At 32.5% G+C, this 25587-nt stretch overlaps 1 long non-coding RNA gene across 2 annotated transcripts in view; it reads left to right on the top strand.

The window, feature by feature from the left end:
* LOC143254622 (uncharacterized) overlaps positions 1-25587 on the top strand; it is a 51039-nt gene that overhangs the window by 9123 nt on the left and 16329 nt on the right. For both annotated transcript variants that reach the window (XR_013030283.1, XR_013030282.1), the window contains exon 2: positions 3588-3696. This is a non-coding gene — a long non-coding RNA (uncharacterized LOC143254622). The remainder of the gene's footprint in view (positions 1-3587; positions 3697-25587) is intronic.

Here is a 25587-nt window from a genome sequence, read left to right as displayed (position 1 = left end):
TCAAGAAAACAGTTACCTATTATCTTACTAACGACTGAATGCACAAAATTAGTCGAGCTCTTACACAATACAGCAATAAAAGCACTTATTTCGTGATATAATACTTAAACGGCTATTTAAATGTAATTGATAAAGACAGTAGTATCATTAAAAATTCTATTCTTTCTCGTCGAAACTATCATTTCTTGACTTATAGACCTCCGGTAGGTCAATGGCAATATTATAGACTAACTAGGGTAAAAATCGACATACTATAAACGGCTTAAACTTAATTTTTAATATTTAGTTTCTATTGACGAGACACGAAAGGATCCTTCAAAAATGCTTTTTAGAGGTCACGAATAGATCATTAAATAAGAAAGAAATAATTTATATATTTTTTGTTTCTGTATTCATCAAAAATGTCACATGGTGTTTGCTCATTCTTAAGAATGTAAGAAAGGCAATTAATTCAATAAACGTTTTTCAAGTAAAGAAAAATTCAAGTAAAACATTTTTTACGATATTGTTAATTACACATGCAAAATTTTATTCATATAAGACTATGAGATAATGTTAGTTGTAAAAACTTAAGGATAATAATAAGTCCCAGTAATTTGAAAGTAAACCCATACTTTAGTCATCCGATGACTAAGCTTGCGTTTTATGATAGTCACGAATGACTTAATCAAATGCTACTAAATTTAGGGGTTCTTATTTCTTTTCCTCTGTAATTTTATTCCAGCCTAGGTGTTCCCAATTCATGCTTTTTTGTTTTTAATATATTGTTTGTTCAGGACTGATCTTTCTGAAAGAACTTAACAAAATATAGCGAGAAATTTAATATGATATGTCGTATGAAAAAGCAATAGATTAAACCATTTAGAATATTAACATCAATTCCAAGGATGCATTAGCAAGCAGGAGATTCAGGCAACGTTTCTAATACATTCTGAAACAAAGTCACTTTTTTTTTTAATAGCATGTCGTTCAAATAGTTTTTAACGAATTACTAAGTTACGTGTCACTAACCTACATCGCCTTGTAAAAAAAAAGCATAACACAAATTACACGTTCTGTCGTATAAAACGCTGCATAACGTTATTCAACGTTATGGAAGTTTTATTTATATTCTTTTTTGATACTGAAATCAAAATATTTGTGTAAAGTGAACGTTTACACTGTTGTTGTGAAATATATTTATTTTTTTGATGCCATCGTCGTGAGCACGCCGAAGACTTGCCCTTGACCTACCTGTCAGCGGTCAAAGATGAACGGCACGTTTTATTACCCGCAGAACTAGCATTACGTATTACAAGCTTGAACTAAGCTAATGATTAACCTGTCTAAGGATAGCTCCTTCAAATTTCATAGATAAAAAAAGCGATATAAGATTTTAAGCGAATACATTTTTCACGTGGTACTCAAATTTGACTTTTTTTACAGTAATTTCACATATATTTTTTATCTTGTTTATATGTGCAAGAACGTTGCTTGATTGCTCGTAACGAAAACAAGTTTTATTTTTTATACTGCGTTACAACCATGCAACGTATGCTGATAGGTTGTATTGTGTCACCTTATATTCATATATTTGTCACTTAAATTATAAAAGTATAAAATTAAAAAAAAACAATTTATTATACTTAGTTAATTAACTTTATTACTGAGAGTAAACAGTTCGTAAAATATTACTGTTGCCCATTTTATTCATAGCTTAACATGTATATTATTTTCAAAACAAATGACTGTTATGAATGTGTGGACCTAGAGATATTCAGTACCATAAGTAGTTATACCTAAAACGTGTATATGATTTCTTTGAATTATTTAATCAAGATGTTAATGGTGAGTCTAATGACATAACGTTAATTAATTTAACGACAACAATAAGCAAATCTCGTATAACAAATTATAAAATTTTGTTTTCATCTCAATGAACAATTTCAAACTCAAAAATGGGCGTCAGAAATTGTATTGTTTTATTGGCAGATAATACCCTGTTTTACTGAGTTCTGAGGATTTAGATATATGATCGACAGTTATTATAAAATGATTACCAAACCTATAATTTAGCTCTCTCCAGAGTATTTGTTAAAGCATTGCAGGAAGTTTTTAGTGTTTCAACTGGTCAAAAGACTGATATAGATTACGTGTCGGGTGTCTTTATTGGCATTTATCACACCCGAAAACAAGCAATATTATGTATAACTTTCTTTAAATCATTTCTCTCTATTCACCCATAATATTTACCCTACTAAGTTGCAATATAATCATCGATTTTCATTTTCTCTTTCGTTGAAACTACGTTGTTAGAGCATCTTATGGGTTTAAATACAAAGTTGAGACGAACTGATTAATATTAATTTTTGATAGCTTCATAACAAATGTTTGTTTAGTTAATGCTATAATTCCTTACGGTTGTGTGTATAAGGTCGATTTCTTTTCCAAATTAGGAACTTTTGATGAGTTTCAAAAAGTTTATAATATATTTGTTATAAAATATAACGTGGTGAAATCCCAAATAAAATTTCTAATGTGAAATGGATATTTAATATATTATTCATGTTATGTGAAATAAACATTACCTCTCATTTTCCCTATCAAGATATTTAGCAATACTATCATAATTCTATTCCTCAGTTGGTCTCGAAAGAGACTGTTGCACAACATGAACTTGGTAGTTTAATATTGTATTTCAAATGAACAAAGATGCTTATCTCTGGATATATGAACACTATCAACAACACAATGAATTTAAATGATGAAAATTCTAATTCAATTTAAATAAATAATATTAACAATAAATAATTTAATGTTATGACTTAAATATAAGTGATGAAAATTACAGTTAATAAATTCATTCAGTTCACTCCAAAACAGTAGTTGCACAAGTAACTGATAATATAAATTGCACCCTGACAATGCCTGTTTCGTTGTCACTGAATATAGCAAATACAGCGCGGATACCACATTATTATTTATTTTCATTCATAAGATCTTTGGTGTAAAAAATATTTTCGAATTAGTTTCCTACCCGGTTACTTGCAATGTTAAAAATATCTAAAATATATCAAATAAGAGTAACTTTCTGGAAAAAATCGTATTCTTTACCAGAAAGTTGAATCATAACTAACATTAAGATTATACCTGAAATGATCCCAAATTTTATTTGTGGATAATATGTTTTAATAAACATTATTTTTTTAATATCTTGAGAGCATTATCTGTCTTTAAGCACACTAGTAAACATGAGTATATGACTCACAACAACATTGCTTGTTTTCGAACTTGAACTTATAAAACAAAACAAAAAGTAATACTTGGAAGTATAATTAAGAAAGAATAAAATATATTGTTAATATGATTCAGTTATTTTAATATACTTCACACTGTATCTCCAGTGTGTCCAGTGTAAGGTGTATACTGATAAGCTGAACAGAAGAAATAATATAAACGTCAAAAATTTAAGTATAGTGATACTTCTAAGTGTTATTAATTCTTGAAATTGTTTCCTAAGAGAAATACCTGATGATATACCAGATCTTCTCAAGGCATAGTTAACCTTTTACCTTTTTATTTTTTTTTGTCTTCCTACGATGCTATAGTCGGATGTTTGAAAGGTTAATTGGAGGCCTTGAAGAGCCTGTCGTTAAGTTCAATCTTATATCTTCCGAAGTATTTTATCAACTCAAACAAGAAAAGTAAGAAAAAAAGGTAAATATACTGAACGTTACCGCAAATAAATAAATTAAGTCTATTTATTTCTATAGTTTTTACATGTAACAAATTTATATTATATTTATATCCATAAAGAATGTCAGTTTTAGAAAAATAATTAAAGTAATTAATGATTAAATTAAGGTTTATAGAAGTACGTAGGTTGACAGTAGCTGTGACAAAAAAAAAGATAATTTTCATTACAGACATTTTTCTATAGAAATTGGAAAACATTTAAAACTTAATTTGGAATCAGTTAATTTGAACAAAGAACAATTGATATTAAAGATTGGAATTTTTAAAAATTCATAAAGTATTTATTTATCTTTATGTACAGTTTTTGAACTTCTACAAAATTATTGTATTTAAGCATCTGAGACGTTTAATTAATGAAACATGTTTAGGCTTGCAAATGTTTTATTTTCTTCTATTTCACTCATTTATACTGTACTTTTTGTTATTTACATTTATTTCATTTTAAAATTTACAAAATGCTACGACCAGTATTTGTTAGAGGTTGGAATACAGTAAGTGTTGTGCTGGACAGTTTCTATATAATGAATGTTCGCCAGCCACATAGAAAATATATAGTTTGAATTACTTTAACAATCTATTAATATTTATAAAGACAATTACAATCTTTATATGCAGTATAAATAATGTATAGGTATACACATATTACTCTTCCGTTCAAAGTTCATCTTTAAAATAAGCTTGATACTATAGTTGTGTGTATCAACTGAATTTGGAAGGTATTTGGTGTGAAATCGCATACAGGATAATAATACATTTGTTCTGACTGCAATACTATTGTTTAGTATAAACTTTTATATGACAAACACAATTTATAATGCAAAATACTAAAAATTTATGTTATAAAACAATAACCCAGTTAATCCTAAAACGTAATAGTTACACGTTAAAAATGTAATAGCAAGAAAATAGTAAAATCGTCAAAAGACATTTACTTTATAATTACGTATGTTCATTTTCAATGATAAATTCCCCTCAGTGACACCGTTGTTGTTTGGAAGTTAAGCACAAAGTTACGCAGTGGAAAATCTGTGCTCTGTCCACCACGGGGCCACACTGGCACAGTGGTAAGACTGAGGACTTATAACACTAGAAACCGGGTTTCGATAAATATGATGAGCACAGCAAAGATTACCCATTGAGAGAATTGGTGCTTAACAACAAACAGCTATTAATCCAGAAAGGCAGAAACTGCAATACAAAAATATACAAGGAAATAATTAATAAACTAAATAAATTTATTACACTTTTAATAACTTTGTCTTATATCATATTTTGCATATCCTATACTACACGTTAGATACAGCCTAACTAGTTTTAAAGAACTATATGTTTAGTTTATATACAAATATCCGAAGCAGCCCGTTCACTGCCAGATAGACACAGTAAGTGATCAGTAACCGTTTTTATTTCATTCGTTGGTCAGTTTTTGTTGAAATTTGATGAAATTTCAAGTCTCATAAGAACACAATACAAGCTAACTTTGTTCATCATAATGAAATATCACAGTATTTAATGACACAGCACAACTTTACAGTCTTGGTCGAAAACGCGAACAAGAACCAACTTGTGCAAAATCTTGTTGAACCTGTTGTCATTCCTGATAGATACTAAATAGACCTATAAGTACATAATGCTGTTCCAAAGTTTTTTAATGACCAGATATAAAGTAATACATACCAGTTTAAATTTGATGGAAACCACTTTTAGTAAATAAAGTTTCTAGATGCCTTTAACGGGTAGTGAAAAAAATAGGCAATTTTATTATAAATGTACAACGTCTTGAAATGTTGCACGTTTGCAATTAGAGGGACACTCAATAGAGAGTATACCCCTACCACTCAGATTTGTTCATATTCTGTACATATGGCCATCTTTGTTAACAAATACGGACGTTTTTTGATAGAACTAATATTCTACATATGTCCCTCAAGCTTCCCTAAAATCAGATAATTTTGGACTACGTTATAGAGTAAAAATTGTGAGAAAAAAATCACTTCCCATATTAACAGATAGGGATGCGTGTTTGATAAGCACACACACACACAGAAGTGAAAACACAACATCCGACCACATTCTTTGGCGGATGAAAAAAGAAATTCTATCACAACCCATTACCTATTAAAACTGTCTCCAAACTTTCTACATGCTAGTTTGCTATTAGCAGTTAAACAAAAGGTACGTTGTACAGTACTGTAAATGATATACTAACGAAATCGTATTTCTGTTGTAATTTTAAGTATATTTCTTGGTTTTTGGAAAGGGCTTAGCTTTAGCACGTCTATTATTCAAATACAAATAAAGTTAACGACACTGAAAAAAGAGTTCGACCCTCTACACGATGTGAAGCCTTCGCATGAAAGTCGTAGACGACGTTTTCTATTTACTGTTCGTGATATAGTGGACAGCTCCTCATTAACTTCATCTCTTAAAGTGCCTATCGGCAACTTTCCATTACGTGAAGAAAGCAGTAGCTTGACAGCTTTCATTATCCATAAAAGGATAACGTGATGTTGTTGAGTTTAGGATATTTTTCTTTCAGGAAAAATAAGTGTAATAATTAAAAATCTTGTTTATTTTTGTTGAATTTCGCGCAAAGCTACCGAAGTTTAGCTGCACTAGCCGTCTGTAATTTGAAAGTCATGGACTAATGGAAGGCAACTAGTCAATACTACTTACGGACAATTTTTGAGCTATTCTGTTCTAATAGATAGTGGGATTTACCGTTATATTATAACATCCTCAAGGCTTGAGGCACGTTCGATGACGGGATTCGAACTCTCGACTCGCGCATGTGAGTATATTAACCATCAGGTCAAACGATACTCCCATCAAGGAATATGGGAAAAACAAATATTGTTTTTTCAAGTGAAGGACTAATATACTTATATAATGATGTCAAAAATACGAATATATTTTTGTAAGCAGAAACTGAGCTGTAAATGGAATCATAAGTGTTTTACAGGAATATTTTTAAACGTTCGATAAGTTTCTGTTAAATTGCTTGCATAGCAGACAAGTCGGTGTTTCTATTTTACACCTATTTTAATAGGGATAATTTCTAAGATACTACTTGATTTAAGAACATTTTTGTTAGGAAATTAACAGACACGCCTTTGGAATAAGTATGTTATACCTTTACAACGGAAACTAAAATTTTGTTGGGAATTTGATGAATGACCACTCTGTACCTTAAGGATACTGGGTTGATGACTTTATTCTGTAGACAGCCTACTTTAGTCTTCAAACAGACTTCGTTTATCTAACACTTTAAGAAAGAAAGTTTCATAGGCGTCCAACTTTAGCTATAAACTACATATTTTAGTATTATAAGTTGATATCCTTTGACATTTTACTTCCACACTGCGCTTGACAAATAATTTTTTTCTTCTCTCCAGTATCTTTTAAAGAGAGAAACCACACAAATTTTCTGATAGCAATGTGAAGTGCTTTGTTTAAGTGTTATACTAAGGTTATCATCCTAAATACTAACTCTCTATTAAGATACATAAATCATATATTGTATATTTATACTAGTTTGATAAATTAATGACTTTTAAATACTCAATTAATGTCTAATATGCATTAGCAAATGACTTTGGCCTCATCTAAATAAGATGAAGGAAACAGACATAACGATGGTTTAATGACTTACGGTCAAGTGTAATGAATTGAAGAATTATAATCAGTGGTATTTATAGACTTACACCTATGGGTTTTACGGAAACAGTTGCATTTGCCAAAATGTGAAAGATGCTGATAAGCCTTGTTAAGAAATCCCTCGTTATTGAAATATAAGTTTATATGTATACATATATAATGAAATGCTGGGATCGCAGGGTCAACAGTTTATTCATGTTTCCTGTTAACTAAAGAGAACACATGTTCGGTACAGAAGAATGGTAATAGAACGTGTTCTAAAACAAAGTAAGTAATTCACATTATGTACAACGCTGCATTAAAACATGTGATAAAATGCGACTTTTCGGATTTAAATTTAAAATCGCGAGTAGATCGTACAGAAATTGCCATGTTTTGGTGGCAACTTCGAAGTTCAGCTAGAACAACTTTCTATGCACAAATTTTTATAGTTTTAGGGTTCGAATTATTATTTCGAAATAACTCAATGAAACTCTTAATATGTTGTTGTCCTGTTGATGAAAAGTCTTCCTAAAGGAAAGTTAATTTTGTTAAGGCCACTTCCTTTTTCACCTTGGTTTGCATTGTAAGAAAAGTTTCTTAAAAGGTTCATGACATGTGTGACGTCATTCGCATCCATTAGAAACAATAATAAACATTTTTCAATCATTTCTTATCGTTTCCGTTGGTTGAACTAATTCTGCCAGTCTCTAAACGATCTAAACAGTGCCTGTGTCAGAGATAAAAACAGGACTTTTATTACAACTAGAAAATTCATAACTTAAGATCCATTTTCATGAAGTTTAACACCTATAGGTTATATAAATATGGAATAGAAATTTCAGTTTGATATGTAGTGAGGAGTAAACTAACCATGAACATAATTACTGTTGTCTATACGTTTTTCCCCTCAAAATAAACAAAATAATGAAAGACGATTTTGAATTAAGACAATCTTATAAATGAAGATGGTTACGCAGAATTCCAGCTCCAACGCAGCCAATTATTAAGATTGAAAATACATATAATCTGACTATCAAGACAGCATTACCTTCCAATCAGAAGCGACTAATAATAGAGAAATACAAAAAAACAAAAAAGAAGACGTCATTCTTTATTTAGTTGTGCTATATAGAGAAGATAGCTTTACTGAAACCTTTTAATATAGGTGATTATTACTTTTATATTATGTCTTAGCCGTTATATTACTGTATCATGTATTCTGACACTTTCATACGTAAGAACGAATACTATAAACCTAAAGCTAATTCATCATCCCTCATCTTCACCGCTTACCAATCTTTCTCTCTTGTATCTGATTGTTATATTTCTTTAACGTGCACGTGTCACAACATAATATGCCATTGAAAACATGACCTTGGATATTTACATGTTAAAAGTGTCATCACAATTAAGGCAACTGGAGGAAGGTTTTCCCGCCAATTAAAAAATTACTTGATCTTCTACATCATCGATTTTTTAACCACTCACTAAATCCTCACTTGGCTTGGAATTGTAAGGTATATTTCCATACTTTTCTTTCACACGCAACTGTTTAGTAGCATGCATGTAAGGCATGCTTTTTCAAGGAAGAAGTATATGGTAGCAGTTGAACTAATTCAGTTCCTTCCCTTATGTCTTTTAGGACAGAAAATGTGATACCGATATTGATTTAGATCAACTGTGTTTTTTATAGCTCCACATGTAACACACATGGAGGCCTCAAGCTGCTAGGCTAGTTCCTCAAGTATTTCTTATTCCTGTTGAAACAATTTTTTGTGTGTTCCTTCTGCTTACCGATAAAAGTTTTCCCTTAAAACTTTAATGACTTATAATGTCGCAGTCTGGTATATTATTGTTAAATGCTATAAGCAACAATGTGTGAAAACAAACAAATTGTAAAATGAACCAATAAGTATACATACCATTTTACATAATAATAAGCTTTTATAAATAATTCCTCATTTTCGCGTGTATGTATGTATGTTTTCTTATAGCATAGCCACGTGGGATTATCTGCCGAGTCCACCGAAGGGAATTGAATCCTCTGCTTTTAGCGTTGTAAGTCCGTAGACTTACCACTGTACCATCAGGGTATTCTCGTTTTCTCCAATAAAACTAAACATACTCTTCCTTACCTATATTAATTATTAATTATACTTTTCTTTGTTTTTAATAATTTATATAAATTGAATAGTACTGTCTGTTCTTTGTCCATGTAACTACTTCACAGCTTTTGGATGGATTTTCATCAGAACTGGTATGGAGATTTATTAGGTGCATGCGAAGACATAAATATTCAGCCTTTTTTTTGCGTTTCTTATGGACGTTTTTTATTTTTTTTTATTTGTACTTTACCCCCGTGTGATGGATCTTCAAATTTGGCTTGAAATTGTTTTTGGCTGATGCAAAGAAAGATAGAAGTTTGTCGTTTCACATTTTGTCTTGCAGGTTTTATGGGCAATTTTGCGTTTTTACAATTACCTATAAGGGAAGCAATTTTTCAGCTATTAAGAAAACTGTTCATTAATCATGAATACACGTCCAGGGAAAGGGTACTCCAGTTAGTACTAAATGTTTCTAATTGAATATATCTTTATTATCATACATAAGAAGACAAAGCTTGCAATAATAGCTTTCGTTCATCAGTCGCATACCTCAAGGAACTGTAGTACGAAACTGGCATTCAGGCTATGCTAAACGAAGGCACGCCGACCAGCTGCTGAGCCAATGTGACAAGAATTTTGAAACACAATTAATATTCTATATCGATAGTAAACAATAATACTTTGCATAACTTTTTTTCAGCTGTGAGATTCAACTTACTATAAAATAAAACTTTATTTCACATCTGATTGCTAATACAATTATAGAACATGACTTCTGGCAACTCAGGCTATTGACAACCAACATTAGCCCCTAGACTAAAGGCTATGAAAGCGGATAGAAGATAACAGTTGAAATATGCTATAAAAAGGCGAAGCTCATAATTCACGAAGAGTGCAGTACAATACACAAACAAAACAAATATTATTAAATAATTATATAATTCTGCAAGAAAGAATGATTCAGTACCGATCAAAACTACGATTTGTAGTATTGTCATTATGTTTCATTTTTATGTGCGGTATTTTGCTGTCTTTCAAATGTTGACAAAATGTCATTCTTAGTAAGTTGTATATCTTGAAAACTGTCTTTCTAATGACGGTTGGGGTCTCATGAAACGTAGGTCCAAACAAACTTTTCATTGATGGCTGGCTATCTGATCAAAAATATATATATATGTATACTGAGCTAAAAATTATTTGCCAGAAGTTTGTATCCGTGTGTGTCCACTTATAACTGGCGAATAGCTGGATCAGTTGTTACTAAACGTAGCATGGTTTCTTTGGGCTTCCGGGAAGTGCACTGTCAAATGGGCGTTCGTATCTGGGCCCCACCCCCGGGGTCCCCTATTTCTTCCTTCTGAGTTGAACGAGCACGTTAACTAGTTTATTATATTTGACGAATTACCGATCATGTCTGTTTCTTCTGGTCTTAATACACAAACGCCATCTGTTCCTTGGTATTTCTTTTAATTCAAGACAAAATAAGTGACTAGTAATCATAAAGCTGCAGATATATGAAGAAAAGTGCAAAACATGTACTAGATATTTCGCTTTATAAAAATCTTTCTTTTCTTTGAATATCATTTTGCTAAAAGAGAACTTTCTCAGAAAGAATAAATAAGCTTTGACATAAAGTAAATTTTACAATTCGTTGTCAAGATTTTAATAACTTTGAACCTCCAGTGTGCACGAAAATATTTAATTCAGTTAATTGTTTTGAAGCTTATTTTTCTGGTAGTTATTATTAAAATGGACAGACGCTTGTAAATTAAATCACGGCTTTTTGATACCCAGACTTTTGCAGTGTTAACATAACAAGCAATATGTATTTTTTTACTAACAAAGACCTGCAAAGCATTAGTGTAAAATTAATATATTTGTTGCAACAATACTTCTTTAAAATGTTTGTGTAAACAATGCGTTTACTTTTACGTTTTAAATCTCTATTCTTACTGTGTTATAAGGATTTCATAACACTCTACAAGAAATTTGAAATTATGAAAGTTAATATGGTACGGTATCGTGATGACGAGAAACCCACTCAAGACAGCAACGTTTCGATCTTCTTAGGTCATCTTCAGTTTACCTTTGTTAACTTGAAAATGACATAAGAAGGTCAAAACATTGTTCTGTACTTTATTTTAATTAAAGTTTAATACCCATATCAGTAGTCTTAAGAATAGCGTAGTTTAGCTTAATCGTTTATATTAACATACTGTTGTAAACACACTTTTGTTTTCTTTATTGTAATTTTATTTCTAATACGTAAACCTTATTATGACATCATGTTATTTATTCAAACGAGAACAGTTTTGCTCAACCTACGTTTTCTTTTTTCTTTTTTTCATAAGAGCAAAGATGAAGATATATGTTGAAATTCTAGATCATAAATTAATCTAAAAATAATCTGGTTTGGGATTACCAAAAGGTGCATATATGAAAGTCTTGAATACAAGCGTTATGTATGAAATATAAATATCTGATCGTTTTGAAAATCATTCAATAACGACAGCATGTAACGAAGGTAATAAACAAAAGGAGAGGCCCGGCATGGCCAGGTGGGTTAAAGCGTTTGACTCATAATCTGAGGGTCGCGGGATCGAATCCCTGTCGCACCAAACATGCTCGCCCTTTCAACCGTGTGGGCGTTCTAATGTGACAATCAATCCCACTATTCGTTGGTAAAAGAGTAGCCCAAGAGTTGGCGGTGGGTGCTGATGACTTCCCTCTAGTCTTATACTGCTAAATTTGGACGGATAGCGCAGATAGCCCTCATGCAGTCATGCGCGAAATTCTAAAACAAATAAAGAAAAGGAGACACTGTAGTATCCACCTAGTTAAATTGTTGAAGTGCTGAAATTTCACATCTTTTTTAATAGACATCTGATCACCAATGAGATAAATTCACGATTTTCTAAAAACGAGTAACATATGAAGTAATAGATTATTACTTGCGCTCTTGCTTCAAACGTGCTCGATTCTGTGTGTAAGTCTCCTGTGGGTACTGTTGTACTTTAGCAGTTTACACCAAAGTGATCCTCATTGCACCAAACATGCTGGCCATTTCAGCAATGAGGACGTTATAATGTGACGGTCAATCCCATTATTTTTGGGTAAAAGAGTAGCCCAAGAGTTGGCGGTGGGTGATGATGACTAGTTGCCTTTCTTCCAGTCTTACACTACTAAATTAGGCACGGTTAGCACATATAACTCTCGTGTAACTGTGCGCGAAATTCAAAACAAACCAAACCAAACATATTTTTAAGCACACGTGGAAACAAAAAACACAATTGTCCCTTTTGTAATATTTTGAAACTAATAACATCATTTTTGTTTTCGAAAATGTTAGCTATAATAATAGCTGAAATGTGTTCGTGTACTGATAAAAGAGGTAACTTTTTTCTCCTGCCAATTTAGCTACTGAGCATTAATATTCTTAGAGATGATAACGTATAACTGCATTTGTAACATATGAGGTATACAGTACTGTGCAAAAGTGTTAGAATAAAGTCAAAAATTATATTTCAGATTACTTTCAAAGAACAATGGAAGGTAAATCACACGTGGAACATTAAAGTTTATTAATCTTCATATTTAGTACAAAGAAACTCAGTGGAAGTGCTCGAGTTCAACAAACAATTAATATCTTGCGCTCAGGGGTGTAGATTTTTTACACCTGATGGGGGGGATGATTTTTGCAACCACTTATATGAACTGTTCAATTTGCAAATTGGTAATCTCTGATTACGTGAACCTGAAAGCTGTAAACATGCAGTCACAGAGTAATCTTGTTGCCACGATACTTGCATGTATACTTAGGCCTACTGACTGATACTTACGAACTGTCGCTTAGATCGAAAAGCTTAGAAGCACGCCTATATTAGAGATGTACATTTCGGCTTCTGAAAAAGCCTACATCTAGGCCTAATTATTTAATTTGATTAGTAAGAACACGAGAATCACAAGAACAAACATACAATTTGTAGGCGTGTGATGCAGTAAAACAATTCAACAGACCAAACTGTAGGGGGGATGATTGTATGCACCATACCCTCCACCTAAAATGAAGGGCGGGATTTATACCCTACATCCCCCCCCCCGAGGATCTACGCCTCTGCTTGCGCTGCTTTGAATCGAATATTTGAAGCTTGGACTCATCCGTCCATAATACTTTTCTCTTTTTTTTTTTATAATCATCAACAATCCAGTTTTTGTACTTTTTAGTAAATTTCAGTCTCTTTTTTTACCCATTAAAATAAAACCAACCCGCAGTTGTGTAAGTGTGAATTAAATTTATTGTATAAATACTCAATTTTAGAAAGTTCAAGGTTCAGTATTTTAATTTGTTGCAAAACATAGTATTATTGAAGAAGAGCGTTATCCATTACTCTCCCCCTGGCTTGATAACTCTAAATTGTTGACAGGGACCAGTAAAGCATTACCAAAGTGTTGAAATTGAAATCTTGTAACGGCGTGGAAAAAATTAGTCCCATAAATTGGAAATAATGACAAAATATTCTCGTCTTAACATTTTTGCACAATACTGTGTATTTATTGCATAGTTTGCTAAGACATAAGATTCGTGTAATAATATTTTGAGACTCTTTATCACAAAACTATCAGATACCGTTTTTATAATCACAGTTGCATAAGTATTAGTAACATTTATTGTATAAGTACACAATTTTAGAAAGTTAAAAGTTCAATATTTTAATTTGTTGCACAACTTAGTGCTCTTAAAAAGAAGTATCCAGTAAATTCAAAAAACATACACACTTTTAATATATATTTTAATAACCGTGTTAACTGTTCATTCTTCAGTTACTTGCTGAAATACGTAGCCTAAAAAATTGTGTAACACCTGAAGTTTTCCTTTGTCTCTTGATATTTAGAGCACCTAACATCAGCTATTCTTTCATATTTCGTGTACTGCACGAAATAATTAAAGAGATTGTGATGTTACAAATACGACAAGATGAAAATTGCTGTTGTAAAATAACGTTAATCAACTCTTCAGTACGTAATTATACAAGTCAGGCGCGTGGTTATCAGTTAAGTGATCTGCAATGCAAATTAGTGATCGTTCAGCTAAGCTACATACAGTCTACCAATAAGTAAACAGACACCTCATGAATAATTGACTATCTATATAACGTCATATGTAAATAACACCAGCTTATGAAAAACAGGTATACTTTGGTAGAAAGTATAGAATACAAGTAGCCATAACACGGACGAAAGGAAATAACCGTATTCCCAAAAGGCCATATAGTTAGGTGTTAGGAGAATGATCACAGTTAGTGCGAAATTGCTAGTTCACCTGAAGTAATACTGTACACAAGTGAAAGGATGATATTGTAATTTTAGTCATGTCAGAAACCAACAGTTTATACATTGTCTGTGCATCCAAAACTAGCAGAAGAGAATCTTCTTGCAGTGAAGGGGAGTGTTAAGAATGGTTCACGTCAAACTGGAACAAATTTTCCCGAACAAGCGTAATCGTGCACCTTTATCTTCATTGTATGTACTATAATATCAGAGTAGCTAGACGAAAATTACCCTTGCTTCATAGAATATCGTATGTAATAGGCAGCAAGCATCAAAAATGCTCTCTCACCTTCCTGCCTTTGAGTACCTCTTATTTTTTACTCTACGAGTCCACATTTGTACAATTACTGGACAGCAAAGGTTCAAAGATTTTGGGACTATCTAATCAGAAAATTTTGTTTACCTGTAGTGGAGTGCATTCCAACATGCTCAGATATCATATTTTGTAAATATTATATGCAATTGTGTTTCTGCCTTGAATATTTCAAAGGAAATATCTACTAAATATAAACTTTGTTATGACATAACTTTTTTGCATGTAGGTGGTCACATCCACGTTGACCAGATGTTGCAAGGTCACAGAAACGTATTAATTATATACAGGTAAATGTTTCATGCTATAATATTTGTTCTTCAGTTTTGAACTTGTACGTATGCGTTTCTATGTACACTTCTAGGATGTTCGCCTATTAAAACCTGCTAAAAAAGGTTTTTATTTTTATTTTCTCTTTTCTTATTTTCATCTTTCGAAGCTCTACTCAAATAAGTGGTTGAGTCTAAAACGCAAAATGCACATTTTTTCTTTATGTTCATTGGCCTTAAGATTTTGGCCAGCAGTGTATTAAGCCAAATTTCACGAAACTTATTGATGAAATCCCCCATCAATTTTCACATTGAAGGTCAGTTGAAATGCAATTATTTTGATTAAACTAATATCTTTCTTTTTTCTTTTTTTTTAATACTGTGCCCAACGTTGTTTTCATTAGCCACAGCTGTGGCCACTATGAAAAATAAATTGCTCACCCCTGTGTTAGATTAGGGAGAAAATAGCCAAGTAATGTGATGTGACCGAAATTCCTGTAGCGAAAACCCGACACCAAAGTGCGGAGCGCATATTTCTGGCGACAAGTTAATGAACCTGACTCCTGGATTCACAGTCGTAGCTACCTAATCGCTATGTTATGCCTAGTCTCTTTTCGTATGTCAGCTATCTTTTTGAACAACATACAGTGCTCTGAATTGTTCGTAAACTATGTCTAAGCCTAAAAGAAGACATTTGGTTATTTAACTCGTTTGGAGAGAGTCAATGACAGTTGGCAGTTACATGCACTGGTGAGGAGAGGACCAAACACAGCAGGCAGTTACAAAGACGACAAGTCTCAATGTTGTTAGAAGAGTGTTAAACTGCTCCCAAACAAACGTAGAATTGCTCGAAAACTTCAACAAGGTGGACAAGATGTAACACAAAAAGGTAACAGTCATCTGTTTGCTGCATTTATTATAGAGTTCTTCTCAAACATTGAATCAGATAGTCAACAAATAACAGGATTGGCTGCCATGTCAAATGATCCCAAGGTTAGAAGTGCAAGTTATTTCACAGACAGGTTTCAATTCGCGATTCGCATATTAAGAGTCAAACATGTTTAGAATGTTTAGTATGTTAATGAATAATCATTCCATTTACTTATCATTACAAATACAGAATGTTTAGTACGTTAATGAATAATCATTCCATTTACTTATCATTACAAATACAGAATGTTTAGTACGTTAATGAATAATCATTCCATTTACTTATCATTACAAATACAGAATGTTTAGTACGTTATATTAAAACTAATTTGGAGTCACACTATGTCGTTACAATCCATGTCGCCGAGTCTGGATATGCTAGCGCAGATAGCACTCGTGAAGCTATGCGCGAAATTCCAAACAAATCAAAACCCGATATACTTTATCTGACGATTATGCGCTCGACAATAGTCCTGCAGCGTAGTTTCATACTTTCAAATGGAAAAAACTTCGTCACAAAACTGTTATGATTAAGTCATACACCACTGCATGCTTTGCATAATCCATTTAGCATACAAAGACAGTGGTTTTACAGAAGCCGTTTCAGTAATAGGTTTATGCAAAAATCCATAAAAAGTGTATATGCGACCGGTATGCATTCGTATGGAATGAGATGGACACCAGTTTCATTCTGCAACTGCTTGAGGTATGCAAAAACTAACCTGACATGTCGTGGAAAAAATCATGTAAATGTAACTTGTTTCACTTTTTCTGGAGAGAGATTCTTCTTGACTAGGTTCCGCTCTGTTGTCCAGGAAACGTGGACGGTTTTCGACACTGACCACTAGGTTCGTTGATTTTCATCTAATACAAGACGCCACACTTTCCTCACACGAATGGAACACAACTTGTTGCAGATATGGGTGGACTCTGTCGCCCAGTTCATTCATATACTTTTGTTTTCTAAAATCTGTAAGTGTAAAGGTATCTCTAGCGTAAATATTTTAAACTCCCGATCCAAGCAAGTCTTTATGATATAAGTATATGAATATTTTGCATCAGAAAAACCTTTTCCATCGAATTTCGATCGCTTTTGAGAATCGCACTAACTAATAAACAATGTTGAAATGTTACGTTGCAGTCCGTTTGAGGGATTTGTGTTAACTTAGTCATTGAAACCATACGATGAACTCTTAAATCATAGCGTTATTGAACGACAATTTAGAAGGTTTTTCAATATACTGCTATCATGATAGGAAAACTTAAAGCCTCAATATAGTGTAATAGATTGATCTGTTAAGCGTTGTGCTAATACATTACGTGCACAGAGTGTAGCTGTTACTTACATGCACAGTTTTCACTTTTTAATGGTAAGAGTATAACTTTATTTAATGTATTGTGTATACCAACGAATGTATAACCATACTGCACAATACCAGTCTAGACTAGTCAAGGTATAGTAAAAGACAGTTCGAGGTTTTATTACTTTTCAACTTAATCTAACACTTAGCTTTCGTTAACCTTGAGCTACAGTAAACTGAAATCTATAAACATATAACAGTATTGTCTGTTGTATTTTGTATATCCAGATAACCACTTAGTAGCGTTTGGATGAGTCTTCACCAAAATTGGTATGTAGATTCATCATGGTCATGTGGGAATGCGTACACATTTTTGGTTTTGCATTTTGTGTTTTGTGGTTTCTATGGGCGTTCTTTTTTCATCTTTTACCACTACTTCGCCTCTATTATAGACCTTCACAAAATTTGGCATGCAAATTTGCGGTTTCACATTTTATGCCCTGCAATTTTTATGGGCTTATCATCTTTTTCTACAATTACATATAAGGGATGCAACTACTTATTTTTTCAGATAATCTTTCATTATTCGCGAATTCAGGTAACTTCCGTATGAAGTAGATTTGCTTATGTCAGATGAGAAGTGAAGCTTCCAATTACATCAGTTTTATTAATATAGTAATGTTTCTTATTCCATCTGATCTTGCCGAAAGGTGAAGAAAATCTAAATAATAGTTAGCTAAAATACTAAATCAACACCACTTTCTCTCTCTGTTTGTTTATTTGTTTTGAATTTCGCGCAAAGCTACTCAAGGGCTACGTGTGCTAGCCGTCCCTAATTTACCAGTGTAAGATTAAAGGGAAGGCAGGTAGTCATCACCACCCACAGCCAACTCTTGGGCTGCCCGTTTACCAACGAATAGTGAGATTGACTGTCACATTATAACGCCTCCACGGCTGAAAGGGAGAGCATGTTTGGTGTTACGGGAATTCGAACCCGTGACCCTAGGACTACGAGTCGAATGCCTTAATGTGTGTATAACTAAAAGCTACACAAAGCTATTTGTCACATACAGCAAAAATAGCACACTGACTATGAGAACTGTATATAAATTGTCAAGACTGATTAGACAATAAATTGATGCTTCGTTTAGGTGATTCCAGCGGCAACAGTTTCAATCATTTAATAATAGTTACCCATAAGAATATCAAAAGTCAGTAATAAGTACTAATGCACTACCAGTAATAAGTTAATTCATATCTATACAGTTGTTTGTTAACATGTATAATAAAAAAACCTTCGTCCTGGCATGGCCAGGTGGTTAAGACACTCGATTCGTAATGCGAGGGTCGCGGATTCGAACGCTCGTCACACCAAACATGCTTACCTTTTCAGCCGTGCGGGCGTTATAATGTTACGGTCAATCCCACTATTTGTTGGTAAAAGAGTAGCCCAAGAGTTGGCTGTGGGTGGTGATGACTAGCTGCTTTCTCTCTAGTTTTACACTGCTAAATTAGGGACGGCTAGCGCAGATAGCCCTCGTGTAGCTTTGCGCAAAATTCAAAACAAATAAAAACCACAAAGAAACCTTCAGCTACTTCCAAAGTATAATGGTACTTTGTTCTTCTTGATGACGAAATGGATAAATTTTAACTAAGAAACTGCCAGTAGAAAAATATTAAAAAAATACATTCGTACTCAACATTCATAAATATTCTATCTAAACCTTTCAATACAATTAGTAACTGTTATACAATTGTAACTGATACTTTGATACATTTCAACTACGAACTCGAATGTTGTCATTAGATCCTCCATCGTTGATAAGTTTATATGTTTGGATTTGCAGAAAATCGTCCTACGTTTAGACTAAATGTTTTTGTCGGCCTATAAAGGGAAAACTCCGATTATTTCGATGTTTGTCTGCCACTTTTACTTAGCCTGAAATCTCGCGAATGTCGCCAAACACTCGGTCTGTTAGTAACTTTTACCTTTCACGACAGAAATATCGTTGTAGCGACAGTACGTACACCAAAAGTAATGTAAGTGTGTTTCCATTCTCTACCAGTCACCTTTTATTGTCTAATATAAACTTAGATAAATGTAACTCAAGGAGAACCATGTTATATGACTTATTCCTAGAATGAACTTCTTTACTAAACATCATGAACAACAGAAATATAGCAAGGATTATACTCTAACTCGTATGAAAGTTAATATAATAATGTGTTAGTTGTAAATATCAAAAGTTATTATACTGTCAGAGGAATTTGCTCTTCAGATAAATTTGTCCTCTTGTAAGATGGACAATATTGATATTTCTATTCGTAACTAAATGATTGCACTTCAAGAAGTTAGAAAACAGTAACATAGAATTGAAAAATAACTTATTATTGATCCATCAACTATTGTGAATACACAGTTAGCTTTTTGTAATGATAAGTAAAGTGTAAGAATAAATACGTTTTTATCTGTTTGTTTGCAATAAAGCTACAGGAAGGGCTATTTGTGGTATCGAAACCTGGGTTATAGCGTTGTAAGGCCATAGACATACCGCTGTGCCGCTGGGGCACATAAACAAGCTTATTTTGACACAAAACCATTGTCAGAGTTACTGTACTAAGACGCGTAAGATGTTTTAATTTTAAAGTTTATCCTGTAATGATAAACAGTAAACCTGTGTGTGTGTGATACTTTACACGTCTTTACTTACATCAGATTTAAGCTGCAGGGGAGTAATATGTGAAGGTGGTATAGTTTCGAAAATAAAGATAATTTGTTTACTTACCCCTTATGGTGATCTACTTGAACATGTATGGCAGGTACTATTATATTGAGGTGTACCTCAGTATTTTATACACTAAAGAGTTTTTTTTAAATAGCATATTAATATATGTTGAATTTTTTTTCACAAATTTTTGGTGTGCTTAATAAATATGTGATTTTTATAAACATGAATTAGTACTTTTATATGGGTTTTGAAGACACGAGTTTTCTATATCAAATAAAGGTTTGTTCGAAACTGACATTCATATTGTGTAGTTTAACCATAAAGGACTAGGCTTGACCTTTACTTATAAATAAGAAATTCTCGAAAATGGTATCAAGACTTTATTTACATATACTGAAAACAATGTAATAGTCTATCATGAAAAGTGAGTTTATTATAAGAAAATCACATAATTCTAGTGATTTTTTTAAATGTGGTAAAGTGTAAATGTTAAGATAATTCATATTTCGGTAACAGTTTCAAAATCCACGAGAGGAAGTATAACTGTTTTGAAGTAGTCGAAGAATAATTACTTCATTTATAACTAAAGGTTCTTTTATGATAATGGCTGTTATTTAATTTTTCGGTATTGTTGTGGTTTTTCTAGATGACTAATAATGTGATAAAACAAGTATATACAGAAGTATTTGACACAGGGGCAACCTTACCCTTAACTGTTGTGTCAGTGCCCAGGTGACAACCACCTAAGAATAAAGCAGTGACAATGTTTGACCGAAATGTTACTGATCAAATAGAACTTTGAATTTTATTCTTATTTAATGGCTTTCAATGACATAGAAATTTTACCGCAAAGTTTTATGAATTTATATTTTTTGTATGAATTAGATTGAATAACGTATAGATAATTGTAAGTTTTGCAACTTTAAGTATTAGTAACTTTTTTTTAAAAAATAATAATACTTGATGACCCCTAAGTTAACGACAGTTTCGTCTTTCTAACCATTGATGACGTGGTCAGACAATGATGCCATCATCCTTCTCTCACAGCATAAGTGCACGCGTGATCATCTTTGACACAAGTTCAAGATCATATGGATCTATGAGATAGTTTCAATGTCATATGAACTTTTAAAAATGAAATATATGAGTAATCAGTAAATCATTCATTTATTAATTTTTGGTTGTAACAAAAATCAGTTACTAAACAACTGACATAAAGGTGAAAGAGTATGTTTTTTTTTTGTGTAATTAACATTGTGATTGGTGTTCTCCAAGATATTTTAAAGAATTAGTGTGTTCTGTGTGTACTTGTTATGACATTGATTGTAAGTGTAATAAATCGTAATGGAAATGTTAATACAAACAAAACCTTTACCTGGTGTTTGATTTAAAAAGTGTTACAAAATAAACTTACCACTGCTGTTAGATAGATCAAAACTAGCCATTGTCAATTATTTGAAATCGTCATCTAATATACAGCAACAATGTTTCTAAACATGACGTAATTATAAAATAATGAAGTATCATGTATTTAAGAAAAATTGATCTTTTGTTCTAAGTCAACTAATACAGTCTGTTTGCTGTATGTTGGGTGCAGCATGTATAAACTGTACGCTAACCTGTCAGATATTGAAAATATACAATTAGAGTTTTGTATGACTATATAATGAACTTATCTAGACAGTAACAATGCTTCATTATTGAAAAATTACAATTTATAAACGTACAGTTTAATTAAATACAAAAATTATATTTAACTAATATGCATCGTTACATATTTAGAGTTTTGTAAAATGAACCATCTATTTTGAGTATATTGTAAATACATACACAGCGAGAGTGTATTACAATATACTTTTATTTTAATAAACGTTTCTGTAAATATATTGTAAGTATCACACGTTTGTGTGGAATAGAACTTTCGTTTTATTTTAAGTGGACTGATTTTTTGTTTGCTTATTTAGAGTTAAGCACAAAGCTTAACAATGAGCTATCTGTGCTCTGTCCACCAAGAGTATCAATACCCGGTTTTTTTACTAACGTGAGTCTGCAGAATACCACTGTGCCACTTGGGATCAAGTGCACTGAAACACTTTGATAGTTTTCCAGTATAGTACATAATAATCTATGCTGAGTAATAAAATAGTCATTTAAATGTTATATAAAGAAGTATGTTTGCCAACTTTTGAATTTCAGCAATTAAAGTATAATGTACATATGTAGAGTTCATTATTAAACATATTGTATATAAGTATTGCATTATGGTCTAACTGATTATATTTAGTGACCTATAAAAGTAACTATTAATTAATATAAAATTAACTGTTTTTTTTTTTTTTTTGTTGAAAACACTGAATTCGTATCAAAACTTTAATCACTTGGTCATTGGGCTTGCTAGCTAGTTGTTGTAAGTAGATTTGGTCATTATAATCCTGTGGACTAGATCTTTCATTAGTCTTGAATATCAAATATTTTAGACTGTCACACTTTATTTATTTTAACTGATGTATTTTCATCAAACTGTAATCTAATACTACATTGCAACACAGTATTTACTTTGAAAAACCATGAAGACTTAGTCAACTCAAAACTGACCTTCGAATGAGTCACTTTTAATAAATTGTGTGTTGGTGACGTCACTATTTCCAAGATGTTTTGGAAAAAAGCTTTACATTTGATCAGGTGGTGTCACAATCTTTTCTTACATGTGAAATAATGTTAAACAGACATCATCAGTTCATTAGTTTTGTGAACTTATAATTGAAACTATTTAGAAATGTAAGTATGATTTGTGAAACATTAAATATCCTACAGAACACTGTCTGAAAGAAACTATGAACAGTTTAGAAATGCATTCCTTACTTTCACAAGTTTAGTATATATTTAGAGGTGATCAATAGTCATTTAGAAAACGGCAGTTATGGCGGCCAAGCAACGCGTCCATAACGACTCCATCTGGTGGTAAATATTTGAACTATGAAATCCTCATATTCAATTATATCATCCCATCCTCCCTCTTACACTCTCCACTGATGGAGTTAATAAGCGTAAGGCGGCACTCTTTGGACGCTAAAGTGCTAGGCAGACAAGTCGTGTAATTTGTCCCAGAAATGCTTTCTGCACTTTGGAGACGTTAGTGCGCTGTAAGAATGATGGAAAAATCTCACTATTCGGGTTGACATCTGGTGCTGTTAATGAGTTGCTTTCCTTAAAAAGTAAGACCGGTTGAACGCAGATAGCCCTTATGTAGATTTCTGTGAAAATCTAAAACAAATAATTCATTTTTTGCTTTACTGGAATTTCAACTTGACCCCCGATTAAAATTGGAAAATTATAGAAAGTAAAATAATTTTTTTTAGCCTCTATGTCGCTCAACGATAAGTTTGCTTCCTTACAACTCTAAAAATCAGGTTTTGCTATCCGTGGTGGTCATAACACATATAGACTATGGTATATCGTGTGCTTAACAACGAATAAAAATACATTCTTTCTAAGACTTTTTGTGCAAATTGTAAACATATTTTATTAAATACAAAATACTTTTAAATATGTAACCACGAAACCACGTTTTACTTTATAAATTTTTATTTTACAAATTCAAACATTTCAGATATAGTTCAGTGCAAATAATCTACTTGTTTGCATAAGTTACTCCCACATCACAGGTTTAAAAGTGGGACCTATGCAAAGTATCACAAGAATTACGATCACAGAAAGAGTGTAATGTTCTTATATAGGCCCGGCATGGCCAGGTAGTTAGGGCGCTCGATTCCAAACCTGTGAGTTGCGTGTCCGAATCTCCGTCGCACTAAACATGCCCTTTCAGCCGTGAGGGCGTTATAATGTGACGACTAGTTTCACTATTCGTCGATTAAAGAGTAGCCCAAGAATTGGTGGTGGGTGGTGATGATAAGAAGCTTTCCTTCTAGACTTACGCTGCGAAATGAGGGACGGCTAGCGCAGATAGCTCTCGTGTAGTTTTGAGCGAAATTCAAAAATAAATACAATGAAATAATTAAGCCTCCTCAAGTTTGTGATTTAAACGTAATTCCGAAAGTTCCCCAATTAAAAAAGTAAAGAGAAACTTCCAAACTCTTTGGCACAGAATAAGAGAAGAATGTTGGCTTCAAGCAACAAAAACTGTCTTGAATATCAAGGTCAGCTAATGATAGGAAAATGAGTTGAAAGTCATTTCTAAGTTGTTTCACGATAACAATTAATAACATTTTTAGAATTGTATATGAACGTGTAATTATAATCTTTTCCCAAGGTATAGAGACTGAAGTCGAAGGCCAATCCATAGTCAATTATGAACCATTAGCGTTTTCGGCAACTCAATATATTTTATGTGTGCGTGTTTGTGAATCGGCTACCAACTTGTTTAATTAATGTATTACAGAAAATTAAAAAAAAATGTAAATACAAAAAGGAATATAATCGAATCGATAACATAACCCTTAGGCACAGTATTCTAAGATGTTATTGATAGTTTAAAGTGGCACAGCAAAATGTCTGCGGACTTATACCACTAGAAATCGGGTTTCGATACCCGTTGTGGGTGTAGCAGTTTTTTTTAATTACAACGTTGTATTCGTGTAGAATATATTAGTAGAAAATGTGTTCCTTTTTTTTTAAAAAGAAAATACGAGCAAACATCTAAGTTTATAATTGTACATTCTATGCTTAACATCCATGAATGAAGGTAGATTCATTTAATAAATTCACATGTAAGCATTTAAGTATGTTTTGTTTTATTATTTGGTCTAAGCCTGCACATTTCTTATAATGAATTATTGCTTAATTTGTATAAGTTATGAAAAATGGTAAAATTTTGTGTGTAATATTTCGGATTTTTTCGAATGTAAGAAAATACGGCGATTCACACAATAACTCCAGGTTTGTAACTTCTTTCATCATGGTCCGGCATGGCCAGATGGTTAAGGCACTCGACTCGCAATCTACGGTTCGCGGGTTCCAATCCCCGTCACACCAAACATGCTCTCTCTTTCAGCCGTGGGAGTGTTATAATGTGACGGCCAGTCCCACTATTTGTTGGTAAAAGAGCATCCCAAGAGTTGGCTGTGGGTATTGAAGACTAGCTGTCTTCCCTCTAGTCTTACACTGCTAAATTAGAGATGGCTAGTGCAGATAGTTTTGTCCGAAATTCAAAAACAAACAAACATTGATTGATACTAATTACGTCTCCGCAAAGAGAGATGTTGTGTCTCTATTTCAAAC

This window comes from Tachypleus tridentatus, chromosome 6 (genome assembly GCF_004210375.1).
Source record: "Tachypleus tridentatus isolate NWPU-2018 chromosome 6, ASM421037v1, whole genome shotgun sequence".
In the NCBI taxonomy this organism is placed as follows: Eukaryota; Metazoa; Arthropoda; class Merostomata; order Xiphosura; family Limulidae; genus Tachypleus; species Tachypleus tridentatus.
Note: the sequence above shows the minus strand (reverse complement) of the source record. Positions and strands in the feature narration are given on the sequence as shown.